Below are 8820 nucleotides of genomic sequence, written 5' to 3' on the forward strand. Positions count from 1 at the left end.
GGGTGAATGTGACAAATAATGCGCTCACCTTGTCCGCCCGCCACGGGACCAGAGCCGTGGAAATCCTCCTCAACGGCGGTGCGGTGCGGACTCCACTCCAGCTGCCGCCGGCAAGCAGGCGAGGCGGGCGGATGGCGGGTGGCGATGGCGAGTCGGTCCAAAACCGAGACGAATCGGATCGAAACGCGCCAGGAAACCGAGCCATCGCGCCTTATCTGTCCGGGGTTGGTCGGGTCGGGCGGTCGCCTCCCCGCCGCCGCCATCACCTGAGCCGCACACGCTGCGCACCCCCTCGGCGCGACGACGCCACCCCCGGGCCCAGGCCCATAGAGGCCCACGCCGCGCCGCAGAGCCAAAAAATCATTCCCCTCGCCCAATCCCTACCTTTCCAATCTCTCAGCAGGGCAACGCCCGGGCCACGTGGCCGCACCACCACACGTACGATCGTAAGGAGCAGTGTCGTCGTCGTCGGCTCGGCCAGCGTCGGCAGAATACATACGACGCGCGCAGCTCGTCTGGACGCGTACACCGCGGTCGTGTTGCAATACAGTACTACGCGTTTGCAACTGCAGGGCGGGGAGGCAATCTCAAACTCGACAAGGAGCGCGGAGCGCACAGAGAAAGCTCGCCAATCGAGGATCGCAAAGGACGCAACCGCCTTCGACGTCGCTCACCCATTGAATGGCTTCTTTCATTCAAAGTTCATTCAATTCAAAGAAACAAACTTCTTCATTTTAAAGCAACATGTCTTTCATTCAAAGAAAGAAAAAAAGGCAAAACTATTTTTTCTTCTTCGAGATCGTTCTTTAGATCTGTGTCGATTTGAATTAATACAGCATTTTACTGTTACCTTCGATTCCAGGAAAGAAATTTAATTCAAGGAAACGTTTTCTTTAAATCAAAGAAGGTCGCTTTGATTCACAGCAATTTGTTTAAATTAAAGAAATGAGGCGAATTAAAAACCTGTGTCAAATCAACGAAACGATTATCCGGGTACCCAACTACACAATAATACGAGTACGAAGGACTTGGCAACAAAAAGACGCTCCCAATCAGGTGCTGGCGGAGCGCGCCGTTGTGGCGCTGCTTCGGGATACGATTCCGAGACGGCGAGCAGGGAAAAGGACTCGGACAGTTACCAACTGATAACTCAATCAGGAGGAGGGCCACACTTCCCTCCCCCGCAAGGGCTCCTCCGCACCACCGCCCCCCGCAAGTTGTCACCAAGTGGCGGACGAAGTGGCCCACTGGTCCATCTGCACCGAAACTTGTGGAGAAAGGGTCTGGAGCCGCGAGTCTTTGGGGGAAAAGGGGTGGCGGGAGGGGGAGGAGAGGGGAGGTTGGGAAGGAGAGGGGGCCGGGGGAGGGGAGTGTATCACGACCGAACAAGAGGTACCGTCGCCGGAAAGGTACCCGCCCGCGCCCGGAGCACCCTTCGTTTCAACCTGGACCTGGTGCTGCGCGAGAAAGGGACGGAGGGGGTAGTATTGTGTGGGTGCGGCTGCGGAGATCAGCAGCTTGGCGAGACGCAGCTGAGATGAACAAGCCACCACAATGCCGGGGATCATGTCAACCATACGCTCGCACTGAAAGAGGGAATTACACAAAAGCCCCCCCCCCCTTCTATCTCTCGCTCTTTCTCCCCCCCTTCAACAAGCACACGCACGTTGAGGAGTCAGCAAGCACTCTGAATTTCCAGCAGTGTCCCGCAACTCAACAAAAATTTACGCAGATTTTCATTTTGGTTACTTAAGTATTTAAGGCCCACTGAGTTCAAAATACTTACCCTAATCGAGTGTAATTTTCAAATTTGTTAGTCTGATTGCTAAATATAGTGCACGTGATTGCAAAAGTTTGTAACCCCTTCTCTCCCCCTCACAAGCGGCAACCTGACATGTAAAGCGAGGTTCGCGGCAAGGTCACGCGGTTACTCAGACGACGCGGGGCACATAGACACCCAGAAGGCGGTCGGTGTTCCGGACGGTCCCTGGCGGGTCCCCCTGGCAGGATGGAGTCGTCGTCCTCGTCCTCGCTCTGAGAAGTGAAGTGGGTGCCGCGCGCCGCCGGGACGCGAGCTTCTTTCCTGCTGCTCGTGTCTCCTCCTCGTGCTCCTCTTTTCTCTCGCCATCCTGCGGAGGCGCTCTACTGCCGCGGCGGACCAGAGAGAGAGAGAGGAAGAGGCAGAGAGAAAGAAAGGGTTGCAGAGGAGGGGAGAGCATGAGGAGAGGAGGTCGCTGTGCTGTTACATTCCACGCCCATCGTCTCGCACACAATGAGCCGCCCGAGCGCCGGCCGGGTTGCGGTGGCCGCGCCACGGCGGACACGACGGCCGTCGTCCACGGCGCCGAGCTCTGAATTTTAATAAATTGTTTACAAAACGTCGGCCTCCCTCGCGTCCGTCCGGAGGCGCGCGAGCTACACTCGAGTCCAAGCTGCTCATCCACATGGGCGCGACGCCCCGGCCGGTGTGTGAAACGGTGCGGAGATTTACGCACATCTCTTGACCTGTCTCCATCTCGATGTCGTCTCGAACGGTTTGAGCAATTTATTATATGAACGAGCCCGACCGGCATCCACGCTGCTCCGCGCATACGCCATCTGCGACAGGGAAAACACGACCAGCCCCTGTTCCATGCAAAAGCCTTGGGGGTGTTCAGTCCGCCCAGACACACGGGGGCCCGGGAGCATCCGCGCCCTCCCCCCGTTGAGGGGGGGCTCAGAAACCCCTCAAGCGAGCTGGTGGGCCTACACGCCAGGATCCTGTTATCGACACTCACTCCGGGGCAATCTCGACGGACGCTATTTGCGGAGGCAGATGGTCCGGCCTACGCCCACTCTCTCTCGCCCAAACCCCGTAGGCCACGACGGACACGCGCGCGCACCCCGTCTCTCTCGGACCAGCCCCATAGCAATCGGATCGGCTCCCGCTCCTATAAGACCTGTATTCAAACACTCTAGCGCTGTTTGCACTCTACTAAGGAATAGAAGCCATTCAAACAAACAAAGCAGCAAAGGAACGGACGCCGTGAAGGCCTGGGCAGAGGCCCGGCACGGGCTTTGTGCGTCCCGTGCAAGGGGAAGGGGAGCAGCAGGAGCAGCAGGAGGAGCAGCAGGAGGAGCAGCAGCAGCAGCAGCAGCAGCAGCAGCAGCAGCTCCTCCCACTCATTTCCCCAAATCTGCACCATTATTGTTCTTCTGTTTGCCGGGAGTACGCGCCACGGACTCGGCTCTTGGGCCCGATTGGGAAATTCGCCCTGCCAACCTTTTGTCAGTCGGAGCGCGTCGGGCCCAGGCGTCATGAGCCCATTGAGCCCCCTCCAGCCCCCTTTCCCCACTTTCCCAAATGGGGGATGGGCGTCCTCATGGCAGACGCAAAATGGATGCCCAAAAGAAAGAAAAAACGAGGGAAAAAACGCAAGCCAGCCGCAAACAATCACGTATGAAAGGTAGTAATGTCCATCCCATGAAATGGAATCACACGCCGACATCAAAAGGCAATCGATTTAATGAAAAAAGTTTTTTTTTAAAAAAACGGCGCAGTGGCAGCTCAAAGGGATATTGCCAATGTAGAAAATGGCCGGCCAGAGTCCCTTTCCAATGAACGTGCGCGGCGGGAGATTCGCATACTACGCATAACGGGGCAACAAAAGGAATCACCCGAGCGGTGACGGCCACCTCCCCCGGGGACAGGAGGGCGACGGGTAGCCCTCCCGCGCCCACCTTCCTGCGCCCCGGGCCCCGGGCCCCGGGCCCGCCCCCGCCCCGGCGATTGGGGGGCGGTAAGCTGTCTGAGCCCGCCGTGTCGTGCACCGCACATAATACTCGCCGTGTCCCCGTGGGCGTGGCGCGCCACCTCTGGGCTGGGCTGAGGACGACAACGACGACGAGGAGGTGATCCCGCCCGCGCGATCCTAGTTCCTCCGCCTTCCCTTTTTGGCATGCAGAGTTGCACGCCGGGGCCCGCGCCGCCCCGCCGCTCATTGGGTGCAGAAGCCCGGGAGGCCCATTAGCCCCCTTTGTGCACACGGCCACGTACTAATGCGGGACAACTTTGGGGATCCCCGGGCCCGTGCCCCATGGGGAAGCCGTGCACCAGCCTCGGCACCAGCCCCGGCACCAGCCGCCCCGGGATTGGCGAGGCTACAACTTTACGGCGCATTCATACGGCCCGGGGTCCGTCTCCCAGCCCCATAGGACGGCTTACGCCCCCCCGAGCGCCGCGCCCATATGCTCTGAATAGGACAGCATCCGCCCTCGCCCCCCACAGCAGGTAACGCAATCGTCCGAAAACCAAAATGCATCACTTGGATGCCCCATCCCGCTGTATCGCTTTTCGATTGCCCGCTGTGCGCGCTGTGGCGCCCACACCTCGGTGGCTGGCGCGGCCCCAGCAGCAGGGAGCGAGAGTGAGTGTGCCGCCGCTGCTGCTGCTGCGTATTGCTGGAATTCTTCCAATTGTTTTTCAGCCGTCGTCGTATCCCCTTGCACAGCAGCGGGGCGAGCCGAGCCGGCCAGCAGGCTTGGAATGGCTCTCGGGGCTCTTTGGCCTCCTCTCTAATGTGTGCCCCTCCCGGTGCGACGACGACGACTGGCTGGCTGGCTGCCTTTTGGGAAAGACGAGACGCACGCCATTCAAGCCGTTCGCGAGGAGGGCATTCTTAGATTCTCGTTACGGAATTCCTCGGCCGCGATGTGCACAGGGGGGCGGCCGGCGGCGGGGAGCGCGCGCTGGTCGGTCACGCAGATATACACGTTTGCTCCTCGGAAAACTGGTCGACCGTGACGTCACCCGGCCGACAAAGCAGGTGCGGACTGCAGACACAGGATGTCTTTTTATTTTTGGGTGTGGGGGAGGGGGGGGGGCGTAACCTTATGACAATACTCCTAGTGAATAGGCAATATGGTGCTAAGCTATCTACCTGAAAGTAGTCACACACCGTGCACCGTGTGGTCCAGCCGCCCTCCGCTCAAGGTGGTCTCTGGAGTGGAGCCGGCGGCCGGCGGTGGTGGTGTTCAAGTGACGGGGCGCCTCGGCACTATTGTCACGAACACTTCAGCTCGGAAAGAGGACCGAACGGAAACAAGATTGCGCTTCCCTGGCGCCGGGCAAGAACAACACAAGAAATCCTCGCATGCGGGGCCCGGGGGGCACAAACGTAAACATGCCAGCGTGCTTATGCAGACCGGGGGGGAAGGGCGCATTAGCTTCAGCAAAACACAGAGTGGCTGCGAGAAGAGGACAGCAGGAAAAGACGCGACTTACACTTTTTAAAAATCTACCAGAGCACCCCATCCACCACAGAGAACGTTATTTCGGGACGGAGTGCGAGCCGAGCGAGGTGCGCGGGGTGGCGAGAGCCGAGGAGCGAGCTGAGCTGCGAGAGCTGCCGAGCCGAGCCGCCTCGCTGCGTGAACATAACCTCAAAACGAGACAGTTGTTCTTTGTTCCCCAATTTCGCAGGGGCTCTCCGCGGACTTGGGGGGTGGAAAAACGGCAATTACTGGGCCTCGGACGCTCGTTGGCAACCAGAAGAGTACCCCACGCGAAGTCGCAATCAACAATATACCTTTGTAAACAAACCCAAACTCCTCTACGTCCCGTCATCTCAAAATAATTCGAAATAGTCGCGAATTTACCTTTTTAGCAGCGAAAGATGCGTCGTATCCAAAGTTCAAGGTGTAGAGATGTTGATTTTGTCACAAATTAAATTCTTCTCGACCCGTGGGCCGAACACAAAGCACAATTCGGTGTCAGGACCTCCACCAGGACCTTACCGCACTCACTCACAGATATTATTTTAAAACAGCACGATTCGATTCCGAATTATCTGAACACAGCACAAACACACACAAGGCCTCGGCGGGCTCCGGGACTGCGTCACTAATCCAAAGGGTTCGCCGAATCGGCTTGACGTCGAACGGCACAACAGCAACTGCACAATGTGAGGGTGCTGACGGGGATGCGCGCGCGTGGCGGTCCCCTGCTCGGCTAGCGGCTGGCCGCACACTGAACTGGATCCGCTCCGCTTCGTGCCCAAGCGCGCCGTGGTCCCCACCTCCCCCTCACCCGACTCGGCCCTGGCTCGGAGGCTCGCAGGACGCGCTCGGCTCCGCCGAGGACCACGCTCCGCCACGCCGCGCCAGGACACCGCCGCCGCTGCCGCCGCCGCTGCCGCCGCCACCACCGCCGCAGCAGCACAGCTGCGCTCGCCTCTCCAGGAACTCGCAGCCGCAGCGCAGCGCCTCCACCTGTGGGTGCTCTGCTGCATGTGTGCTGCGGACACCGTGGCTGCGGAGGTGGCGGGCGGAGCGCATTCCAGCAGAGACTTCGCGAATCCAATATAATCGGTGATTGAACAGGTATATACAACTATCTGGTGTCTGTACTCACCCCAACCAGCCCCGTCACCCAAGCCGCGGCACAGCCTGGTGCCTGACATGGTCCTTGGCGTCTGCTGGTCTTCCCTGGTCCTCGGCGTTTGTGGTCTTTCCTGGGTCTTTCTCGTCATCAGAGTCCAACCATCGCTGATTTGTCTTCTTCGGGCCAAAGGTCCTCAGAGTCAGACCGTTCTGCCTCCTCGGGTGTCCACGACCTTAAATCGGAGTCATAAAGGCAAATTAAAAACTCATGGATAACATAAACACGTATGGTTTACTTTGATAACCACCACCCGAAGCGCCCCCTTCATGCCACCAACCCCTCTGCCCGTCTACCCTACTTCCTCCCCTACACCCCCTTCCCTCCTTCTCCGCCTCCCGCAATCCCCCTCACCCACCCCCGATGGCTAAATGATCGGACAGGAGGGACATTATCGTGAAGGAGGCTGTCATTCTCGCGAACCCCCGCGTCGCCCTCGATGCAAACAGGTCCCCGAAATGCAGAGCGGCGTCCCGCTGGGCTGGGCCTCCCCTCCCCTTTTCCCGCACCCGGAAAAGCACATCGGAGAGTGTAAAACACACACAATCGAGTGACCGTCCAATAAGGCCCTTGAATGAATCCCTCTCGACTCGTGCGACCGGAGCGGCAAGTCCAGTGCGGCGTTGTCGGCTCGTCCCCTCCTTGCTTTTGCCTTGGTAGGCCGTAGGCCCGTTCGGTTCCGGACCGGCTCGGCGCGCGGCTACACGGCCGCGGCTCGGCACGGCACGGCTCGGCGGGGGGCGAGGGGCGCGGGGAGGGTAGGGTCGCACGACCCACCCCCGCACGGCCCGGTGAAAAGTCAACATCTGTGCTGATGTGTGGCGTTGTCCGTCCGGGGCGGTCCATGTCTGCGGCGGGGCGGGGTAGGCGGGGTGCAGTGAGGCAGAATGCCGGTGAGGTCGTGGTGCTGACTGAGGCTGGGCGAGGCCGGCGAGGCCCTTATCCTCCTCCACCTGAACAACAACAAAACGACGAGCACGTTGAGTAACGAGATGGAAGAAGCGGCGGCCGTGCTGGCTGATCGCGTATCTGCCGAGGAGGGGAGGAGAAAGGGAACAACACACACGCCCTGCCTGGTCCTGCACACCGGACTTGTCAATGGCGTTGCAGTGAGCCGTGAGCCCAGCCCCCCTCCCTCCTCTTTACTGCATGCAAAACCAAACCAGTGGATGGAGCCTGCTGCTCAGGAAGATCCCTTCTTCTTCCTCCTTCCAAGTCCAAGCGCAGAGCTGAGCTGTCAGGCCCCGCTGGCCCACTGATTTACTTGTTTAGCCCCCCCCCCCCGACCCTCTGCTCTCCCCGCCGGCCTGTCGGCTGCTTGTTGCCGTGGTGCGGTGGCGCTGTGCGTAACGCCCCTGTGTGTGTGTGTGAGCGTTGGCAGGCAGGCAGGGCCAACGGCCCATCCTCTTTCCATCCATTGACCGAGCTGCGGGATACTACGTACTGTCCCCTTGTGAGCTCTCGATGCCGGTGCTCAATGCTGGAGGCAAATGGGAGGTGGAGCAGGCAGGGGGGAATTACTAGAATATGTACAGATAGGATTGCCTTGTCAATAATGTGGCGTTTGCCAGCAGGTTTGCAATTACCACTTTGTTTGATACGTTCTAGTGGCCATTCAAGGCCTCTGATTGGCTGATTTCTAGCTACAACGTATCCATGAAATGAAAAATTGCAGCCAGCCTGACAAAGCAGAAAACCAAATTAATGGAGTTAAAGATGAGTACTTACATTATTATTAAAAGAACAATAAGACATGTGCTGAAGCGAGCCTCCACAAAAGTTTTGACAGCACTCACAAGGGGACTTAGGCAAGTGTAAATTCCCGATCGTGCCCAAACTCGGTATATTTGCTTGTTATCTATGTAGGTGACGAAAGCTGACCAAATTTTTTCCTGAGAGTCATGTGCCGAAACTCCCTATAAAAGCGTATAATTTCACAAAATACAAATTTCTACTTTTGTATAAATATTAAGTGAAATTCTGACTCAAAATGAGTGGTTTTGGGGGGGTAGTTCCTCTGGCATTTTTCGATTTGAGGCCTCCTTCCGTCATTTTTGGCCCAAATTCAATATTTTTTCCATTATTGCCTCCCCTAAAGTACCCCAGAAATTGACTCTCAGGAAAAAATACTACCGTCAGTCGTCATCAATATAGATAAGAAACAAATATACCGAGTTTGGGCAAGATCAGGAATTTACACTTGCCTAAGCCCCCTTGTCAGCCGAAATTGCACTGCACCTAACACATTCAATTACGACAACATCTAACAAATGCACCAGACGAGCAGACTCTTTTGGATACGCATTTCATCGAAAAATGTTACTAAATCAATTATCGCCAAAATTGTCAAAATTTTGATTTACAAAATTTCATTTTGTGGTAGAGTGTTGAAATATGAAATA

General features: G+C 57.5%; 1 protein-coding gene across 2 annotated transcripts in view; it reads right to left on the reverse strand.

The window, feature by feature from the left end:
* LOC113211950 (semaphorin-2A) overlaps window positions 1-6024 on the reverse strand; it is a 178154-nt gene extending 172130 nt beyond the window's left edge. For both annotated transcript variants that reach the window (XM_052266812.1, XM_052266811.1), the window contains exon 1: window positions 5638-6024. The gene's annotated coding sequence lies outside the window, so the exon portion shown is untranslated. The remainder of the gene's footprint in view (window positions 1-5637) is intronic.
* Window positions 6025-8820: the final 2796 nt, after the last annotated feature.

The sequence above is a fragment of the Frankliniella occidentalis genome, unplaced genomic scaffold, assembly GCF_000697945.3.
Source record: "Frankliniella occidentalis isolate FOCC.00 unplaced genomic scaffold, Focc_3.1 Scaffold43, whole genome shotgun sequence".
NCBI classification, from domain to species: domain Eukaryota; kingdom Metazoa; phylum Arthropoda; class Insecta; order Thysanoptera; family Thripidae; genus Frankliniella; species Frankliniella occidentalis.